This window comes from Lissotriton helveticus, chromosome 10 (genome assembly GCF_964261635.1).
Source record: "Lissotriton helveticus chromosome 10, aLisHel1.1, whole genome shotgun sequence".
Taxonomy (NCBI): domain Eukaryota; kingdom Metazoa; phylum Chordata; class Amphibia; order Caudata; family Salamandridae; genus Lissotriton; species Lissotriton helveticus.
The window spans coordinates 48637356-48660010 of record NC_136071.1 but is presented as its reverse complement, the minus strand read 5'-3'; the positions used below and the strand labels follow the sequence as shown (position 1 = coordinate 48660010).

General features: G+C 48.2%; 1 protein-coding gene across 13 annotated transcripts in view; it reads right to left on the bottom strand.

The window, feature by feature from the left end:
- MBD1 (methyl-CpG binding domain protein 1) overlaps positions 1 to 22655 on the bottom strand; it is a 1384891-nt gene that overhangs the window by 754799 nt on the left and 607437 nt on the right. The gene's annotated exons all lie outside the window — the stretch shown is intronic.

The window sequence follows — 22655 nt, the reverse complement described above, 5'->3', positions numbered from 1 at the left end:
CAGAGACAGAACTCGCGACCTGGTGCCTCCTTATTTGTTCAGATAGAACATCGTTGTTGTGTTGTCTGTCTGAACTTGAATGTGGCTGGAGTGCAGAGACGGGTATAGGGACTTGAGCGCCAGATAGACAGCCCGTAGCTCCAAGAAGTTGATATGACAGCTTCTTTATGTCTCGGACCAGAGACCTTGTACCTGAAGCTGGTCCATATGAGCACCCCAGCCATGCATTGAGGCATCCGTGACCACTGACTGTGTTGGAGGTGATTGATGAAACGGAACTCCTTGCAGTAGGTGAGAACGTTTCATCCACCACCTGATGGAGTCTAAGGCAACTTGATGGAGAGACACGATCTTCCCAGTGGCCTGACCTCTGAGACCATTAGTCCTCGAGTGCCTGCTGCAGAGGCCGCATGTGAAGGTATGCATTGGGCACAATTAGATGCACGAGACCCTCGATCTCAGAGGTGAAGACACTTGTCTGGCTGTAGGACTTTGAGTGTCGAGAAGGGTGCGGCATTTCAGAAGCATTGATGACAACCTCTCCTCCGAAGGACACACGCTTGCCTCTGCGGAGTCCAGGGAGGCACCCAGATAGTGTATCCGTTGGGTGGGGTTGAGGACCGACTTTTTGTAGTTGACTTGCAACACCAAGGAATGCATCAGGTTGAGGCAGTAGGAGAGATGGCTCTTAAGTAGAACAGGTGTGGCGCTTTTCAGGAGCCAGTCGTCTAAGTAGGGATAGACGAAGATCTTCCTGCTTGCGAAGGAAGGCAGTCACCACCGCCATGTACTTGGAGAATGTCCGTGGTGCCGATTTGAGGACGAAGGGAAGCACTCAATACTGATAGTGGTGACGGGCTAGCTGGAACCTGAGAAATTTGCGCTGCTTTACTGAGACTGGTATAAGAAAGTAAGCGTCCTGCAGGTTGATGGCACATCCAATCTCCTTGTTGAAGGTGCGGAAAGATGTGATGCAGGGCTAGCCTCTGACATTTCTCCTTCCTGATAAACCTGTTCAGCAGGCGCAGATCGAGGATAGGTCTGTACTCTGACTACTCCTCGCTTTTGGACTAGGAAGTAGCGGGAATACACTCCCTGATTTCTTCGTAGGGGTGGGACCTCCTCTATGGCCTTCTTTGCGAGAAGGGTGGAAACTTAGTCTTTCAAAAGCGGACTTTGGATTTGAGGAAGGCGCTTGACTTGCGAGGGCACTTGCAGAGGAGGAGGAGACTTGAACCTCAGCAAGTAACCATGCTGCACAATATTAAGCACCCATTTGTCTCTTGTTATGGTCTTCCACTCTTCCAGGTGACAAGCTACACTCCCTCCCACCGGAGTGGCGAACGGTTGCGGAGGAAGCAACGACTCAAGGCTTGGGAGGCTGCTTAGAGGTGGACTGTTGCTTGTTGTTGTAGTTGTTGCCTCTACCTCTCCCAGAGCGACTTTGCTGGAACTGGGATCTTTGTTGGTTCTGGGAGGACCACTGAGGGGTTTGAACCCTCTGTTGGAAGGAACGTTTGTCGCCCTGACGGAAACGTTTCTTGAACTCCATGCGCTTCTCCAGACCAACCGCCTTGACAGTGTCCATCTCAGCCTTCATTTTAGTAATCTCGTCATCAGCGTGAGCCCCAAACAGAGATGAGCCATTAAATGGGAGGTTCAGAATCTTCTTCTGGGCATCAGGCTTGAGGCCTGTGAGGCGCACCCAGGCCGAACGTCGTGAACAGACTCCATGGGAGAAGCCATGAGCGTCCGCTGCAGCACTTATTACCCGATTGGCTACTAGCCCACCTTCCTGTAGAATTTAGTGAAATCCTGCCGGTCTTCTTTAGGAAGCTTGTCAGTGAAACGTATGAGGGAGTCCCAAAGAGATCTATCATATCTCCCGAGAAGGGCAGAGGCACTTGCAACCTTCATTGATGACGCTGAATTGTTGCACATCTTCCTCTCATATGCATCCATCTGCGAACCTTCTCCGGAGGCACAGAGGATGAGGAAGAAGCAGAATGGGGCTTCATGGCTGCAGCCACAAAGACCGAGTCCGCTGGTGGGTCAGCCCTGAGAAACAAGGGGTCCTCTGCCAGAGCCTTGTATTTTTTGGTTATTCTGGATGGCACTGAACCCACCATCGCAGGGGTGAGTAAGGTGGCCATAGCCGGCTCCAAGAATCCAGGCACCAGTGGTAGCAGCAGTTTAGGAGCTGTCCGGTGATGTAGGGTGTCAAAGATGACAGATGTGGAAACCAACGGGGTATGCAAAGTAATGTTGAGTTTCTTTGCACCTCTACCCAGAACATCTGTGAAGGTCGAGATGTCATCTATGGGCAACACCCGTGATGGAGGCTTTGAGGAGAGGGTCGGAGAGTAGTCCCGGACCGTCGATCTTGTAGAGGAAGACCATGTGCGGGAGTAATCAGAGTCTGGACTACTGCGGTCACATGACACAGCACCTTGAGGACGTCAAAGTGACAAACTGAGGGCTCTCCCCTTTGCAGATTTGGGGGATGCTTCAGGTGAGATCTGCACAATGTGCAGTCCAGGGGACGATGACCGGTCTCCTGAAGATGATCTGGTCCCGGGGTCTGACTGCCGTGGGGACTCCGCAATTCCTGTGACCTCTTCTCTCGTCGTCGAGAGTGCTTCGACGTCAATGAGGTCTGAGTCACCATCGGCGTTGACTGGGGTCTAGATGTCGATTGCCTACAGCGATGAGGTGACCTCGACGCCGACCCTCGGCGTCGATGTGGGGACCTCGACGTCGATCTGCTATGGCGCCGAGGCGACGGCGATCTGCCATGACGTCAAGTCGACGGCGATCTTTCACGACGTCGTGTCGACGGCGACCCTCCATGCAGTCGTGTCGACGTCAATCTCCTTGACGTCGAGTGGTGGGATCTCTACGATCCTCTTGACGACGGCACGCACAGCGGAGGCGAGATGTTAGCCATCGGTACTCTCGACGCTGACCCCGAGGGTGGCGGAGAGTCTCGACGTCGACGGAAGCCTCGACATCGACGGAGACTTAGGTCTCTCAGCACCCACAGACTTAGAGACCGAAGTGTGGTGCCTCGACGCAGACTTACTTGGATGCGGAAGAGACTCTTGACGTTGAGATGGTGTTCCTGAAGAGTGTCTGGGCCTCTGCGATGGTGACTTCGATGGTGATCCTCTCGTCCCCTTTCTCTTCCTAGGGTCAGGAGAGGTGGAACATCGCCGCTTTCGACCTTGCTTGCTGGAAGATGATGTCCTGGGGCCTCCATGGCCACCCACCTGATGACTCTTGTCCTTTTCCAGCAGAGCATGGAGTTGTATGCGTTCCCTGTCGCGCAGGATTCGCCTTGACAACTTCTGACAATGGTGGCACTGGTCAGGGTTGTGTGCGGATGGAAGGCACACAATACACACCGAGTCTGGATCTGCCAGCGCCATTTTCTTGTCACAGGAAGGACATTTCCTGGACAAAGCAGGCATTCTGACTGAAAAAGATTTATGGAAGTCCACAAAACCAGCAGCAGAAGCCTTTAGAAACCAGAAAACGTTGAGTTTTCTGAAAAAATTCTTTCAAAATCAGTTTTAGTCAAAAAACTGAAGAGCTCAAGCTGCAGGATCCTCTCAGAAGGAGCCGGAAAAAAGAACTGACCTAACTGCCACCTGTGGTGCATCATGGGAGCAGGGGGTCGCCTGCAGAGCCTTAAAGGCACGGTACCCCTACTCTAATGCCTTAAAGGCAAGGTGTCAGTTTTCTTTATACTCTACTGCAGCCTACTGGCAAAAGCCTGCAATTACAGGTTTCTCTATGGCAATAAAGCATTGTATGGCAAATGTTTACTGCTCTCTTTCTTCCTTAGGGGTTGGGAGAGTATGGGTGATACCATACAAACCTATGTAACTTTAAGCATTTTGGCCATTGTGGAAATATTTTAGGCTGTATATATGTGTGTGTGTGTGTATTACCTACTGGCGGTCGCCAGTAGGTATATATAGTTAGGATTTTTTGTCTATGGGATTTTTGAAAATTCTATGTCTAATAACTTTGGCGTTTGTGGACGGAATTGGCTGAAATTTTCAGGAAAATGGCACATTTTGTTTCTGAGCAGCCCTTGAAAATTTGGGGGGGGTTCGTCAAGGGGGGGGCGAGAAAAAAGGGGGGTCCCAAAACGTGTTTTTAACATTGAGTTTTCCATAGGGCGGTTGGCCTCACTTTTAGCCCGAACGGCTGAATGGATTTGCACGAAACTTGGCAAAATTGTAGGGACTGGTAGCCCGATGTGCCTTTTGTAGGTCTCAATATATGTGCTACAGTGGATTTTGAGAAATTAACGTTTAAAAAAAGATATATATCTGTAACAGCGGACCGGGCAGCGCTCCAGTTCGCGTACTTTGCGCGCAACGGAGCTTTGTGAAGCGAAGCTGATTGGTTCTCCGGCGTCTGTAAACATTCCAAACAGTCCGTAGCGGCCGCCATCTTGTCTCTCGGTAGGATCGAGAGACAAGCGGAGGCCAAACCGAAGGGGCAAATGACCATAAGGGGGCATAGTAGATCCTCCCTGACCGTTTAGGTTTGATGTGGAGGTTTTAAAAGGGCCCCGCGGGGCAAAAAAAAAAAAAAATAATAATAATAATAATCGAACAGCTGAATGGATTTGCACGAAACTTGGCAAAATTGTAGGGACTGGTAGCCCGATGTGCCTTTGCTAGATCTCAATATATGTGCTCCAGTGGATTTTGAGAAATTAACGTTCAAAAAAAGATATATATCTGTAACAGCGCACCGCTTCGCGTACTTTTCGCGTTACGGAGCTTTGCGAAGCGAAGCTGATTGGCTCTCCGGTGTCTGTAAACATTCCAAACAGTCCGTAGCGGCCGCCATCTTGTCTCTCGGTAGGATCGAGAGACAAGAGGAGGCCAAAGCGAAGGGGCAAATGACCATAAGGGGGCATAGTAGATCCTCGCTGACCCCCTAGGTTTGATGTGGAGGTTTTAAAAGGGCCCCGCGGGGCAAAAAAAAAAAATAATAATAATAATCGAACGGCTGAATGGATTTGCACGAAACTTGGTAAAATATTAGGGACTGGTAGCCCGATGTGCCTTTGCTAGGTCTCAATATATGTGCTTCAGTGCATTTTGAGAAATTAACGTTCAAAAACAAGATATATATCTGTAACAGCGCTCCGCTTCGCGGAGATAAAATTATATCTGTATTACCTAGCTGTTGCTAACACCAGTTAGCGACGGCTAGTAGGAGATAGCGACCATCTTGGGCCCCACTTTGCATGTGAGTGATATTTATCACTAATGACATGCAAAGTGGGCATGCCAAGATGTTAGCGACTGGAAACAGTCGCTAACATCGCTATCTCCTATTATTAACTTTTGGAAATATTCGAGATAAGCGCGAATATCTCCAAAAGCTAGCACCTGCCCTGAGCAGTTCTTAGCCATGTTATCCAATGGGAGGTGGATAACATGGCTAAGAGCATTAGCTCGGTAATGCATGAATATCGCTGAGTTTTCAGCGATATTAATGCATTGCGGTCGTTTATCGTATTTGCGATAAACCTTGATAATAGCAAGGTTTATCTGCGATAATTTCTGACGGTAAAAAAATCGTTGCTAAGCATCGTTAGGGATAAATATCGCTTAACTTTGGTAATATGCCCCAACGTCTGTTAACGTTCGATTCGAAGGAAATCAGGAAGTGTTGAAAAACATTGTCTGCGCCATCTTGTCTTTTTTCAAATGCCACACTTTTGTCGTGCACGGCAGCCATTTTAGATGCCTTGACCAGACCCACTCTGTGCACGCTGTCGATCCTTAGCATGGCTCCCCACCCTCGCAAGCATCTCCCCCAGGCAGTGGTCACCCCCGCCCTCTGTCTTATGCATGGGTAATAAACCTCCCCCCATCGGCGCTGCTCTTCCCTGAGAATCACACCCTGTGCCTGCCCGACACCTCCCTTTCGCCCTATTCACTACCGCACCCTCTGACACTCCTTTTCCTCTGTGTCCGATTGTCCAGGCTGGTCCTAGGGTATCAGCTAGCCCTGCAGATGTAGTTTATGGCCACAGCTGTAAAGAATCACCCCTCTTCAAAGGAGTTATAGTAGATCAAGGCCCACACTCGATGAGATCCGTCACAGCAGAAGCGTTGCTATTATCTGAAAACCATCCTGTATTGTGATTGGGGAGGGGACCGAGCCTGAAGCGGAAGATTCCAGGGATGACTCTTTGTACATCAAAGTTTTTACAATTATGTGTCACATTAAAAATATATAGCACTCCGACAAAGTAGTAAGATTATAAAACTTTAATAATTTATAAATATATACAAGAAAACAAAAATAGTAATAACATATAAACATTTTTAGGGAAAAACAACGAAGTAGCGGTCGGCTGTGCGAATAGTCCCAACGCAGCACAACGTCCAGATTTCCGGCGTGGGGCATCGCGGGGGGTGGGTCATCAGTAGCAAACTGTTGTGCGAATAGTTCCAAGGCAGCAGAACGCGCTGAAATCTAGATGACACGAAAGTGATGTCTAGTAAGTTGCCACCCAGCAAATAATGGCGTGGGGCGTCGCGGGGGGTGGGTCATCAGTAGCAAACTGTTGTGCGAATAGTTCCAAGGCAGCAGAACGATGGCACCAAGGTGATGTCCAGTAAGTTGCCGCACTGGTTTTGGTATCCTACAATGCTGCTCCGAATAACGGCGTGGGGCGCCCCGGGGGAGGCGGCGTGAACGGGCCTCTCCAGGTGGAGTGTCATCTGTTGTAGTGGGGCGCCCCTTTACCGTTTCAGTTGCCATTCCGTCCGTTTTTGGTCCACTGTGTCAAAAGCCGCAATTCAGCTGAGTTGCGCCCACTCTTGCGGTGCAGCGATAGGCGGCTGTCACAGGACTCTCAAAATGGCGGCAGGCTCTTTCCTTTTTGGGCCTGGTCCACTGAAATGGCCCTGGGACACCTTGGAAATCGGACGCTTGTCTGCTAGGTCTTGGACCCCATTCTCGAAAGCGTCCCCTCCGCCTTGAGAATTCATCAAAAGTTTTGGGGGCCCCGACTCCTGCAGGCTTCTGGTGGGGAGCGGCTGCCATGATTGCTCGCGGAATGACCACGACGGAGCTACGAGATGGTGGTGCTCTCATGCTGACGCCAGCTTCAGTCTGAAACATCCAGAAACAAGGTGGGGCTTTCATCGTTTGGGAAAAAAAAAAAAGTTTTCATCCAATGAAAAGTGTTGTTTTTAGGTCATATGATCAAGCCTTCCATCATTAGGAAACCAAAAGTAAAATGAACCAATGAAAAGTTTTATAAACAAGTCACATGACCTGTTATGCGGCATAGGGTATAAAATGCGGAGAAAATACGTTGGCACGTGAGGCGGCGTCAGTAGCGGACCGATGTGCGAATAGGCCGAAGGCAATACAACGCGCCAAGATCCGGATGGCACCGAGGTGGTGTCTAGTAAGTTGCCGCACTGGTGTGGCCATCCTACAATGCTGAAAGTCGGCGTGGGGCGCCCCGTTGGCCTGTGAGATGGCGTCAGTAGCGGACCGATGTGTGAATGGGGCCGAAGGCAGCGCAACAATATTTTCGGAATAGAAGACACCACTAGGCGCTGAGATGCCAAGATCCGGATGGCACCGAGGTGGTGTGTAGCAAGTTGCCGCACTGGTGTGGCCATCCTACAATGCTGAAAGTCGGCGTGGGGCGCCCCGTTGGCCTGTGAGTTTGCGTCAGTAGCGGACCGATGTGCGAATAGGCCGAAGGCAGCACAACGCGCCAAGATCCAGATGGCACCGAGGTGGTGTCTAGCAAGTTGTGGCACTGGTGTGGCCATCGTACAATGGTAAAAGTCGGCGTGGGGCGCCCTGTTGGCCTGTGAGATGGTGTCAGTAGCGGACTGATGTGCGAATGGGGCCAAAGGCAGCGCAACAATATTTTCTACAATATTTTCGGAGTAGAAGACACCACAAGGCGCTGAGATGCCAAGATCCGGATGGCACCGAGGTGATGTCTAAGTTGCGGACCGATGTGCGAATGGGGCCAAAGGCAGCGCAACAATATTTTCTGAAGAGAATACACCACAAGGCGCTGAGATGCCAAGATCTGGATGGCACCGAGGTGATGTCTAAGTTGCGGACCGATGTGCGAATGGGGCCAAAGGCAGCGTAACAATATTTTCTGTATGGAAGATACCAGTAGGCGTTGAGATGCCAAGATTCGGATGGCACCGAGGTGATGTCTAGCAAGTTGGTGTGGTCATCCTACAATGCTGAAACTCGGCGTGGGTCGCCCCATTAGCCTGTGAGATGGCGTCAGTAGCGGACTGATGTGCGAATAGGCCGAAGGTAGCACAACGCGCCAAGATCCGGATGTCACCGTGGTGGTTTCATAGTTGAGAGGCACTTCATCTGCAGTGGGGCGCCGAGATCCGGATGGCACCGAGGTGATGTCTAGCAAGTTGCTGTACTGGTGTGGCTATCCTACAATGCTGATAGTCGGCGTGGGGCGCCCCGTTGGCCTGTGAGATGGCGTCAGTAGCGGACCGATGTGCGAATGGGGCCAAAGGCAGCGCAACAATATATTCTGAATTGAAGACACCACAAGGCGCTGAGATGCCAAGTTCCAGATGGCACCGAGGTGGTGTCTAGCAAGTTGTGGCACTGGTGTGGCCATCCTACAATGGTAAAAGTCGGCGTGGGGCGCCCTGTTGGCCTGTGAGATGGTGTCAGTAGCGGACTGATGTGCGAATGGGGCCAAAGGCAGCGCAACAATATTTTCTGACTGACACCACAAGGCGCTGAGATGCCAAGATCCGGATGGCACCGAGGTGATGTCTAAGTTGCGGACCGATGTGCGAATGGGGCCAAAGGCAGCGCAACAATATTTTCTGAAGAGAAGACACCAAAAGGCGCTGAGATTCCAAGATCCGAATGGCACCGAGGTGGTGTCTAGCAAGCTATGCAGTTGAGTTGTGTGCGCACTTGCGGCGAATAGGTCGTAGGCAGCATAACAATGTTTTCTGAATAGAAGACACCACAAGGCGTTGAGATTCGGTTACCACCGAGGTGATGTCTAGCAAGCTGCCGCACTGGTGTGGCCATCCTACAATACTGCTCCGAATAACGGTGTGGGGTGCCCGAAGGGGGGGGGGGGGGGGAGGCGGCGTGAATGGGCCTTCCTAGGTGGAGGCTCGTCTGCTGTAGTGGGGCGCCCCTTTACCGTTTCAGTTGTAACGGTGTGGGGTGCCCGAAGGGGGGGGGGGGGGAGGCGGCGTGAATGGGCCTTCCTAGGTGGAGGCTCGTCTGCTGTAGTGGGGCGCCCCTTTACCGTTTCAGTTGCCATTCAGCTGAGTTTCGGCTGCTCTTGATGCTACAGCGACAGGCGGCTGCAAGAGGACTCTCAAAATGGCGGCCTGTTCTTTGGATTTGGGCCTGGTCCACTAAAATGGCCCTGGGACACCTTAGAACTCGGACGCTCGATTTTTTTTTCCTTTCCTGTACATGCAAAAAAAGGTAAATGCCCGGTACGTTACACGCTTCATCTGCCACGATGAACTCTCCAGAGGAACCAAAAAAAAATATAGTTGTGGTAACTATACCATGCATCGTCATATGGAGAGGTGGCACCAATTAATTATAGTGCTGCATAAAAGAGAGATTTGGAGGAGAACCCCTGACCTGCTAGTACATTCATCAAAGAAGTGGCACTGAGAGCTTCAGAGGCAAGGGAAACGGTCCCAAATATTTAGAAGAACTTTGGAAAGATTAAAATGACATGTTTAGATTGTGGCAAATTAATTTCATGTGGACAGATGAGTGTTACTCTAATAAATACAGCATATGAACATCATCATAGTCGATGGTTGGTAGAGACATTTTGACTATATCCTGGACCTGCCCGTCCTCGCCCAAAATGGCGCCGGAATAAATGGGACTCGTAACTCCTTGTTGTGTACTGGTTGCAGAACCTTGAAATCACGAGATACGTATGCAGTTTTGAAGCACATGGCGGGCGGGGACGAGAATTGATTGAATATTTCGACATCCCTATTGATATTAAGTTCTGATGTGTTATTGATTACTGTACTGTTGAAAGTTCGAATTAACGTCACCCATGGTACTTGCCCGCAAATGTATATCTAGATAATTTTATTGTAACTGGCCCTGTCGTATTTTAATTATAAAATGTACGTCCACCGATTCCGCAACTGTTAGACACCTTAGTTCTTGCAACCTAATGGCCCGCCCGTTACGTTCCTCTACAGTGTAAATGTCTATTCATCATATACGATTACAGTTTGCTCCGTGGCAGGCCCACGTGGTTATAGGCTCGTATTTGTATAATGAAATTTTCACAATAAAGGTTTTTAAAAGAAAACATGGTAGTAGTATATACATTGGTAAAGTTTTTAATAATAGTCACTGTTTTAGAATCATTAAAAGGCAAGTGAAATAAAGCAGACCAATTACATGAAGGGTAAAAGGTATAATACGAAGGAACGCAGTAAAGATAAATGGTCAAGGGCTGTTGTGTTTTCTATTCCTGCAACATAAAGTGATCGATAAGAATCTCATATTCAGGCGTATCGGCGACTAAGACAGCAGGTCGACCCTCTTTTGCTCAACGGCTCCGTCATGGGACGAAGAAACGCTCTTTTTCTCGAAAAAAGAATATATTTTACTTGCAGGACAGTTGTAAAATTTCCGGGAAAGTACATTAGCCTGGAACATTATAACATATATTTAAGAAAAAATAATGTTCGGAAGTAATGAAAAGCGTAATTTTTAGGTCATATGACCAAGCCTTTCATCATTACAATAAGAAAAGTAAAATGAACCAATGAAAAGTTTTATTAACAAGTCACATGACTTGTTATGCTTACGTTACGCGCTGTGCGCCCCGGATGACTTCCGGATGCGCTAACGCGGCGCGTCATATGACGCATTACGCGACAACGCAGGTCCAGAATATAGTCAAAATGTCTCCACCAACCAGCGGTCGGAACACAACCCCTTTCAGCAGGCTAAATAGTTCTGTTAAATGACAACAGAAGGGACAGGCAACAAGAACCATCAGTCAAAGAGGGGAGGGCTAGTTCTTCTCTACCGGGTTACATTGGGGCGCTACCGGAACTGATCGAATTGGTAGTCTACAGTGTTTCTGGATGTTTCAGACTGAAGCTGGGGTTAGCATGAGAGCAGCACCATTTCGTAGCTCCGTCGTGGCCATTCCGCAACCAATCATGGCAGCCGCTCTTTATCGTTATTTTGGGCGGGGTGGGTGGCGGAGCCGAGCTGTTTTGCAGCCATCATTGTGTGGAGTTCAGTTCATCTCACTAGTTTTGTATTTGTCATGAGGGGTTGTTCCTAATGTTTCTATTTTAGCGAGGTCAAAAAGAGATCCCATTAGTGGCCTACTGATTTTGCTCGATTCCTTTTCTTTTTTTTTTTTACACGATTTTTCGTTATCTGCAAAGACTAAACAGAGTATTGCGACTCTGTGTTTGTTTGTAAATAGAGAATGAACCAAAGAGAACTAATTCTAAAACAGTAAATACTTGGATAACAATCAATCAAATGGAGAGAGAAGCAGGCACGACGGATTACAACGGGGGCAAAGGCCTGCGTTAACTACCCTTCACTATCTGCAAAGAGAGAGTACTCCTAATAGAAATGAGGGGTGGGGGGCAGCATTCAAAGCAGATCAGTGTTCATAAACACGAAAATATTTTTACTTACCACGTACTTGACATTCGACAGCTTATGATATTTGCTATTAAAAAACCATTGAAATTCACTGAAAAAACCATAGGTTATAGACCATATATAGTTAGGAATTAGCATTTACAAAACCTTGAAAATTCACTGAAAAAACCATAGGTTATAGACCATATATAGTTAGGAATTAGCATTTAAAAAACCTTATTTTACTCACACAAAACCATTGAAATTCCATATATAGTTAGTTGCACTAACTATATCGCGCACCCGCAATCCACTGCTGATCATGTCACATATTACATCATTCATGACATGGTCAGTGACATCACTGATGACATCACTGATGACATCTCAAATGACATCACTGATGACATCACTGATGACAACATCCAGTGACTATGTTTCTGTAAAGTTAAAATATGTCTTACATATTGAAGAATGAGTGGATGTATAAGTGTCTGGATGAAGGATTTAGTAGGTGCGTGACTGACTGTATGAGTGAGTATATATATATATGACGAATCTTGTCGCAATGAACAGCAAGCAGTTCAAAGAAAATCCTCAGCAACAAAGAGCCGACCCAAAAAGTGCTGGTGAAAGAAGTCTTTATTCCGTGAAAGCCAGCGCTGCCGCCATGACGCGTTTCGCCTCCAAGGAGGCTTGATCACATGACAAACTGCGTACATCATGCTCGACCATTTAAAGTGACAGTGCATTACCTCGTGTCATAGACATGAAAGAAATATTTTAAACCACGTTTGCTGCAAAATACAAATGGAAAAAAGGGGGAAGGAGAATACAGCCCAAGTGGGCTACCTTGATTCAAAATAAAGCAATAAACATATTTACAATCAATTGTATATCTGAATTTAAAAAGTATACGATAGAAACATGTAAAAATTGCAAAATTTGATCAATACAAGAACACGAAATTCATTATGTACATGATAAATTAATTCATCTATGTACAATCTGAAGTGTCCACATCTCAAACGATTTTTCCGTCATGTATAAAAAAATGATGAAGTATTTACAAATAGTGCAAATAAGCAAATCCAATAGCAGCAAGAGTAATGACACGCAATATATGTTATTTTAGAAAATATATATATATCTCTCTCTCAAAGCTCATGGATCCGTCTGCTTTCCTTACACGCGGACGGGTGCTTTCAATGGCGGGAGACGGTACCTCGCCAGTCGCGATAGACAAAGCTCTGATGCAAAAGCACGCTGCACTCACGGGGGACTTGTTCCAATAAGGTTTATTCAACAAAACACTCTACAAGACACGTTTCGGCCACCGCCTTTCTCAATTAGATATATATATATATATATATAATACACACACATACACATACGCATATATACATATATATATATATATATGTTTTCACATATGCATATATAGGTATATATATGTATTTTCTATATGCTCCGGGATCCCGCACATGGGCGGGGATTATTCATAGATTATGACTATTGATGAGTATCCCCTTGATGAGAACCACTGAGCTATTTATTTTTGCTGTGAGATTAAAAGTGCTTTCAGTTTCATTATAAGCATGGGCAGGACAGTAGCTTGTGTCTGATGGTTGATTGTTGAGTTCGGATTTCTTGCCCCACCCCTAGATTACTTTCCTTTAGAAGCCCATGACTGCTTGCTCTTGCCATCTGGGAGTCAGGGGTTGTGCTTGGCTCAGTTTGCAGGGCTAGAGGAAAACAGGCACCAGGTCACCAGTGGCAAACACACTCAACTGCTACATTTCGTGAATAATAGCCCCTGTCTGCTATGCTGCCATGCAGAATGGAGTGTAACAAAGTCATTGTACAGTTTCAAAGTACCTCACTGAAAGGGAGCATGAGCCATGGAGAACTTATGGAGGACTTTATGGTTTCCCTTAGAATGTTACCTTCACTTTTGAAGCAAAGTCAGGTGCAAGGACTCCAATGCCTTCAGAACGACTGTTGTAAAAGATGACATGTTGTCAGAAGGAAGACCAGTGGGAAAGGGAATTTATCCTTCCACGAAGTATCAAAGCTACTGGAATTTTGTAGTTTAAAAAAACATCACCATCAGTATTGCATGGTGGCTGGAGTTAATCAGCTTCTAGGTCATCATCCTTTGAGCAGCAACAATTCTTAGCCCTTATAGACAGAGCAATCAAATCTGAACTAAAAATCACATGCAAGCAGGGGGGCGCTAGAGGGTGCACTGCGGGATGGCTGGCTCCTGAGGCAGCTCCGCCGGACCGGTGACTGTTGTCATAAATAACGTTGTGCTGCTGGCATAAACATACATGCTTTAGGGAAATATCGACGTCGGAACACCTGTGCAAGGACCTGCGGATGTCCATTGTACCGATATCAGCCTGCAAAGCCGCTTGGGAGGTGAAAAGTGAGCATCGAGACCGCGGTCTCAAGATGGCGGCGCCTGCGATGTGAAACCGGGGCTATGTAATCATCCCACGCCATATGAGGGCTACTCTAAAGTGCTCCCTGGAGGCTCCGTGGGACTCAGCAGGGCTGCAGGAGACAGCATACATCCCCTTGCCACACACCACGCTAACTGTAAGTACTCAGGAGGTTGCGTTGCACAGGACCCTGGCGGAGGGTAAAATGGCGGCTCCGGTGAAGCGCACGAAGGCTGAGGCCGTGATTAAGAAGTAACAGAAGCGTGGGGCACATATTGGTGACTATCTGCTGTGCACTGAAGCAACCCGATGTATAGCGCTCGGCACCTGCGATACACCGGAGAATGCAACCATTGAAGCTTAAGAGCAGCGTCACTAACGCGACGGCGAGCCCTGCTGTATAAAACCTAACATGGCGGACTGGCAATGATGAGACACCTGGGGCGAATATATGCGTGGCATTTGAAGTTGATGCGGTTACCACCTTACATAAATGTATAACCTACAAATCTCTGCGGAAGGAACTGTAAGCGACCGGCAATAACGAAGGCAGGTTGAGCGGTATCAGAGCCATGTGTCCTCACTAGTACGCGATGAGGTGCCTGTCTACATGACGGGGATGAATATAGAGAGCGGAGGCCCCCCCATGGTCATACTAATGCCCGAACTGCGACAGACTTCCACATCAAGCATTACGCAACACTGGAGCACAGCCCCTGGACCCGACGCCCCGAGGGAGAAACACGACGTGGCAAATCAGCCGGATCAACCGAGAGCACAAGCCCTGGAGCGCAGAGGTGCACGGAGACACCGGCGGTAATGTAGATATGGCCTCCTGTGCATAGTTGCATATTGATATAAAAATGAATCGATCGCAGACCTGTTGATTTAGATATTGCCACCAGACTTCTACCGCATTATCTCTGTATAGCGACTCTAGCAACCCTGCTTCCTTAGTGTACCTTCAGACACAAGAGTGCTATTAACCATCGGTGGGGTTCCGAATTAGAGCTGGGAGTAACACGCCACGCCTGCAAGATGGGTAAACCGGAGAAACAGCAAACGAAGCTCCAATTTGAGGCGAAAAAACAAACAAAAGGGGCCACGGCCTTGTCTGAAACAGAAGGGGATAATGATGCAGAAGAAGGAACCGGCATGGAAGGAGTGCTCCGAGCCATACAGCGTAGTCTACAAGAAATGAATGGGAAACTGGATAATCTAACGCAAAGAGAGGACAACATGGCCAGCAAACTGGACAAACACGGGGAGAGGCTAGTGGAGGCAGAAACGAGGCTGTCGGCAGTAGAAGATGAATACAGTAAAACCACCAAGTCCTGCGCCACCATGGTGACGAAGATGGAAGCGCTGCGTAGCCAGACGGAGGACTTGGAAGCGCGGTCCCGCCGCAATAATGATCGGATAGCGGGCCTTCCGGAATCGACGAACACCGGGAAAAAGGAAAAATATGTAGAAGAGCTAATTAAAGAACTCTTTGGAGACGAGGAGTTGTCGCCGGTATTCCTGGTGGAACATGCGCATCGTTCACTTGCACCACCTGGGCCAAAACCTGGAGCTCCCCCACGCATCATCATCACTCGCCTGCTGAATTACAGAGACAGAGTACTGGCATTTGGTGTTCTCTCTTGTTATCAAGAGGTCTAAAGCTGGTTTTCCCCATACCGGAAACACCTTGTCGAGCTGGAAATGTTCTAGCTCCCATTCGTGACAACTGAACTGTGCTCTTCTTAACGTATCCGCTGGAGTATTGTGCAGACCTCGGATATGTTTGGCCTTGAGCGAGATCCCATGTTAAGTCGTTCAATCCCATAGCTCCTGTGCTTCCTGAGTTAGCCTGATGGATTTGGTTCCCCCTTGCTTGTTGACGTAGTACATGCTGGTCGTATTGTCCGCACGAACCAGTATAGAGGAACCTACTACCCATGGCAAGAACTCCTGGAGAGATTGGAAAATGGATTTGAGCTCTAGCCTGTTCATGTGCTGATATTTCTGCACAGAGGACCATGTGCCCTGTATCTGTAACTCTTGCAGAAGGCCTCCCTAGTCTTCCATGGAGGCACCCATTGTTAGTATGAAGTCTGGGATAGTCTGGAGGAAAGTAAGGAGGCCCTTTTAAGAGATTTAGCTCGCAGTGCATCTACCATGGGAGGTGTGATCTGTTGCACATCCACGAAGGATCCCAAGGTTTGCTGCCATTGCTTTTGTAGTTCTTCTTGAAGAGGCCTCAATTTCAGTCTGGCTAGAGGCACCAGATCTATCTCTGAAAAACACATCCCTAGGAGCGACTTGCATGTTCGAACTGAAACTGACTTTTTTCTTGATATGCTCTTCGACAGTCTTTAAAATTGCATCTGCCTTTCGTGTGATAGGAAGGCTTTGCATTGGATGGTATCTATGGACGCTCCCAGGAAGGATATGGCTTGACTGGGATGGAACAAATATTTCTCTTTGTTTATAGTAAGTCCCAAAGTCCTGAACAGTTGACGACAGGAGTTTGTAGCTTGACTGGCCTCTTGTGATCTTGGAGCTTTGAGCAGCCGTTTTGAGAAGTATGGAAATACCTGGAGACCTTGAGATCGCAGGGCTGCTCCTACATGTGCCAGGCACTTGGTAAAGATCCTTGGCGCCGATTTGAGGCCTAACGGAAGTACTGTGTATTGGTAGGGGGTACCAACCACCGTGAATGTTAAGAATTTCTGATGTTTCGGATAGATAGGGATATGAAAACATGCATCTTCCATGTCGAGCGAGGTCTTGAAGACCCCTTCGTTTAGGCGACGTAGAATCTTGGAAAGGGTTACCATCCTGAATTTCTGTTTCTTGAGAAACTTGGTGGAATTCCTCAGGTCTAAAATTGGTCTCCAGTCTCCTGATTTCTTTTTTATTAGGAAAAACAAGAATAAAAACATTTTACCCTTTGCAACATCGTGACTTCTTCTATTGCTCCCTTGGTGAGCATGACTAAAGCTTCTTTGTGTTGCAAGTAAAGATGAGGGGGAGGGGCACCCTTGGGTGGAGTAGTCGACGGGCGCCGAGTGAATTCTAGAGTGTGAGCAAAGGTGACAAGGTCCAAAACCGAGAGATCTGTTATTTTACACCATTGGTACACGTAGTTGGGAATATTTGCACCCACGGGCTGGGAGGGAAGCAGGTAGCCAGACGTGATCATTGCTTCCTATTAGAATCACAACCTTGTTGAGGCATTCGTTTGCGGTCTCCATGGTTTCAGAAGCCAGCTGTAGACGGTAAGATGGAGGGTTGTAGCTCTGCCAGTGTTGTGATTGATACTGCTGAGCTTCCTGGCAACCTCCTTTGTAAGAAGTAAAGCCAATTCCTCTAGGTCCTTTGAAAGGCACCTTTCTGTATTGTAATGTGCCCAATGATTCTGCAGCATCTTTATCAGTCTTGATCGCCAATAAAGCTTCATCGATATGCTTTTCAAATAGTGACTGCCCATCGAAAGCCATATCCAAGACTTTTGTCTGCACTTCTGGTCTAAAAGTGGTTGCCTTAACTCATCCTTGTGGTCTGAGCATGGCAGCTCTAATTGTCTAAAGCCAGTATTGGCTACATCAAGGGCGCAATCAATAGTTTCCAAAGCTGCACGTTCTCCTTCTAAAAGTATCTTCCGTGCTTCTTGTCTTTTGGCTTCAGGAATAAGGTCTATTAAACCTGCCATATCCGACCACATTGGGAGGTGATAGCGGCCAATGAAGGACAATGCATTTGCTGCCCCATTCATAACTGCGTCCATAGAAGAGTAACGTTTCCCCAGAATGTCGATCCTGAGCCCTTCTTCGTCAGGAGGAGTAGTGACTGGGGTGGCAGGGTTTTTGGAACGTCTGTGCTGCTTGGGAGATGATTGAGTCCTGCTTGGGGTGCCCAATGAAGTAAGATAGAGAATCCTCTGGCACCTTAAACTTCTTCTCAATACTAGGGAGCATCGGTGGAATGGTCGCTGGTGTCTTCATGATTTTTATGCCTTCCTGCCATATATGATCTATATAATCTGCATGGAGCGCACCAATTTCCTGATGTCCTTTTTAAATCATATAAAAAACATTCGGTCTGGTTGACAGTAATAGGAAAATTAAACCTGTTGGCTGCCCTCTGCATTAAATTATGAAATTCTCCCATATCTTCCAGTGGAGAATCTGATGGAAGGTGTGGCGGGAGGGAGGGTGTTGGCATGAAATAATCCTCCCAAGGATCCGGAGCAGAGATTGTACTCAGCAACTCACCTTCCTCTGTCTTCATCTGAAGAGGACACATCCTCTGTGCCAGGGTCAATTGGCACAGGGGGGTCAGGAAAAATAAAGGTGTGGTTGAAAACCATATGAATGGTAGTGATGACGTGAAGTCATATATCCCGGTTGATAGTATTGCGATTCATCATGGCAGTCCTCGTCCACCTCATCCTCCTGGCATTTTGCATGGAGCTCCGATGGACTGTGAGCCACTCCATAAAGGTCATCATCGACCTCATCATCTTCAACATAGCCCTCCAGCAGATGCAATGGGATCAAAAGTGAAACCTTACTGCATTCCTGCATGGTTGGACGTAGGAATGTTTTGGTCAGTCTGGTAACCTGAGTAACCCTCGTCGACTGTGACATCAAAGGCACAGACATATAACCAGGCAAGCAAATTCATCGTCTACTGTGTCGTGGACGGTACAGTCGTCCTCGGTATTGTCATCAATGTAAGTGTGATGGTGTAGTCGTCGATGAGACACTCTTCAACGAGCTAGTCACTGACGGGAACTTCGCCAAGGATCTGAAGAGGAGGCTCTTGGGCGATCTCCTTCCTTTCTAGCAGCAAAGAGGGCACAGACAACACCAGTTCCAAGCAGTGCTTAGATCCTTTGTTTGAGCTCTTCATATCCTGGGAATGTTTAAGATGTTCCTACCTTCTCTTGAGGAACTGTCCTTAGATCTGGTCCTCTTATGACATGTGGAGGATCTAGCACTCTCCTTCACCGACAAAAGAGTCTGGTCCTTAGTGGTTTGAAGCCACAGCATCAGCCTCCAATCTCTATCTCTTTAGACAAAAAGGTGCAGCAAATCTTGCATTCCCTCACCTCATGCCTTGGGTAAAGGCAATAAATGCACCCCTTCTGTGGATCATTCACATGGACTCTTTTCTTGCCAAAGGTTTTACATGAGCGGAAAAGGCCTTTCTGGTCAGACATGATGTACAGATTTGTAAAAGTTGTAGAAAAACTGAGTAGCACTCAGGGAGACTCCCTTTAACACGACGTGCGGTGAAAATCTGAGGGAATCTGCCTCTGTTGAGTGTTCTAGAGTGTACTGACAGCTGACGGGCTGTGTTCCAACATTAAGTTTGCATCTGTTTACTAACTGCCTGCCTTCCCCCCATGCCTTCAGTAGGCTCTGGTTATCTTAGCGCTTGGACGCCTCCGGGCAACAATTCGCGCTCTACAAATCGGCAAGTGTAGGAAGGTAGATCCCTGACTATGGTTGCCCCCAACTTTGCCTGGTGTTATGCTGGTTTTCTGACTTAGTTGACCTGGGGCCCTGCTAATCAGGACCCCAGGCCTACTGCTCTCTCTGTAAAATGGATTCCATGTACCTTAGGTACATATCTAAATTGGATACTGGGTCACCTTATCAGTCCCTGTACAGTGTACCTTAGGTACCCAGGGCATAGGTGTACCTAGGGCCTACCAGGGGCTGCAGCATGTATTATGCCACCCCTGGCTGGCCATCCAAATCTGACACAACTGGCTGCTTGACAGCTGGGGCAAGGTGGTGTAATCACCCTTTGCTTTAGATATAGTATACCTATATCTAACCCCAAAATGGACACACAGATCTCCTATCAGTCACTCCTATGGCAGGCCTTAACAATCCTGAAGGCAGAGTGCTTGGAATCGTGTGAGATGGTGCTCTGGCATGAGCTGAGCCTGTCTGCGGCTTTCGGGATCTATCCCTTAGCCGTTTCCATGATATCGCATACCATATACTCTTAAGTGCATTATAATCCTCGCGGTTATATGCCAACTCTGGTATCGCTTTATCAAAACATGTCGAGTAAGGTGTCATACGAATTGGAATACTAACCCCTCGCCAATTCTGGCGACGGGGTTAGCATTCCACCCTTCTAGAGGGACACGACATGTATGTAACCCCTAACCCCGGTTAAAGTCAAACAGCGCCTCAGCTCCACAAAATGGATGCTGCCACCGAGACACAAGTCTGCCCTCCTGCTGCTGGGAGTCCTCCCAGAGCAGGAGATAAGGACAAAGGGTTTCCTGCCAGGGGCGGTGCTAGCACCGTCCCAGACAGGATTTTGTGTATTGTAGGTAGGCAGGCAGGGCTTCAGAGGAAGTTGACTGCACGTGGCACCCCGGTGCTCACTGTGCATAGGCTGGCTTGAACCAGTTCCAGGGACACTCCAGACCCTGTGCTGGGGAAAAGCCCGCCAAGGAAGTGGGTGTAACCACCCCCCTCCTGGTCCCACCCATAGGGCAGGACCTAGTCGCGTGCCAGCCCCCTTTTCTCAGATAAAGGTAGGGACTGGCCCCCTTCCAAATCAGATCATCTTTGGAATCAAGACCCGACTTTCTACGAAAGGACTTCAAGATTTCCTTCTTCAAGATTCTCCCTTGTGGCTAAGGAGTAGTCACCCTGCATCCGCAGGCACCATCGCAAGAACACTGCGGTCTGCTGTAAGTCCTTCCTCCGGAATCCGACTGCCCAGCTCGACAAGACCCGGCTTCCCTGGCACCTCCGACCTCTACTCACCTCTACAGCCAAGCTGAGAACCGTGAGTGCGACGAGACCTCAAGGGACCGACTATTGCCAAGACTGCACGACTTCTGTACAGCAAGCCCGCCGAGTAATTTCCTGGTGAGTGCTTTGGGGTCCGAGAAGCCCCGACCCTGAGCAGCTCCAGCACCGAAGAGCAGCCCCCCAGCATCTCCACGATCGGCGTGGGGCCCTTCTGCTTTTTGCTGCTCACCGCGTTGTTTGGCTACTAGCCCGCTGGCTTGTGGTCTTCTGAACGACGCCCGACGACATCACTGCTGCTGGTCTGGTTGCTCCAGACTGGCCCTTGCTCCCTTCCAGAAGAGGAGCACCCCGGACCCTCCTGGTCCACTCAAGACGCCATTTTGAGTCCACCGCGTGGGCTTGAATTAGCCAAGGCTTGTTGCCCACTCCTGGGTAACTTCGACGCCGACAGCTTCATCCATCGTGGGACAGCTCGCCTCTCCATCCTGGTCGCCGACAACGCCTCCTGGTCCGTGAGATCTGCAGAGCCAGCGTCGCCCACTCACCTAGTCGAGGTGACTACCATCCGGTGCCCTCCTGGTGCCCACTGACTACTGGCTAGTAGTCACGAACTTGGTCCCCTCTGCTTTCAGGTGTCATCCATCTTCCAGATCCAGGCTTGGATCAACTCGAACTATCTTCACTGGTCGCCTGCCAGCATCTTTCTTCCAGGCTCCTGGTCCGGCAACGAGGATTCCCGACGTCTTTGGAGACCTATACAGCTGCAGCCCCTGGGCTAGGTAACTTCGGCATTTCGGTGCCCCAGCATAGCCTCACTATCCAAGGGTCAGGATCCACTGTCGTTTTCTCCCTACCAGGTCGGGTTCGCCCGTGAACACTAACTTTAGCGTTACTAGCTTCCATAGACTTTGTCCCGCATCCCGCGTGAGAGTGCACACTCTGCACCCGAGTCCCCTAGGCCTCCTAGAAGTAATTAACGATTCCATAGTCAAGTCCTAGCGATTCCAAAGCCTATTAGTACTGTACTTACCTGCTAGTAATTTCGCATTCCACTTTTAGAGTATATGGTTTTTCGTGCCCCTCGGGCATTTGTGTATACTGTGCTAACTTAAGTATTTTCGTAAGAGTTTTGTTGTGTGCCTAGCACCCTGTCCTCATAAAGAGTACAGGGTTGTTGTGATTCTAATAAATACATTGTTTATTTTCATAACACTTGTGTGGTGTCCTTTCACTGGGTGTTCAAGGGGTAATGTGATGGTAAAACAGCTGGCTTAACACGCCCTCCAGAGTCTTAGCCTTAGACTGCTCGTATCCATGCTACTAGGATAGCTGGTCTATAAGGTTGACTTACAACCAATCATCAATAAGGGTTGTTTGGACTGATATATAGTGATCACTAGAATAGTGAGCACTGCACATCAGGCCAACTTCTCACAGCAAGTTTACAAGTCCTTTTTAAAAAAGGTATTACATAGATAGGCTATTAACATGGCTTCAGGCCATTATAGCCTATGAAATTTGTTAAGCACTGCCTGATTATTTACTGTGGGACTCCCATATCGACGACGGGGAATAATTCAGGTATGTGAATCTATGAAAGATAACCCAATACTGGATTATCATGTTTTTTTGTGGAGTTTAATAAGGCGCAAACTAGACCTGAAGGTATCAGATCACTTTACATGAGCACCAGTTACATTACAGATGGACACATTCATTTTTGTTAGGCACGGGGAGATTGAGAGATTTACCC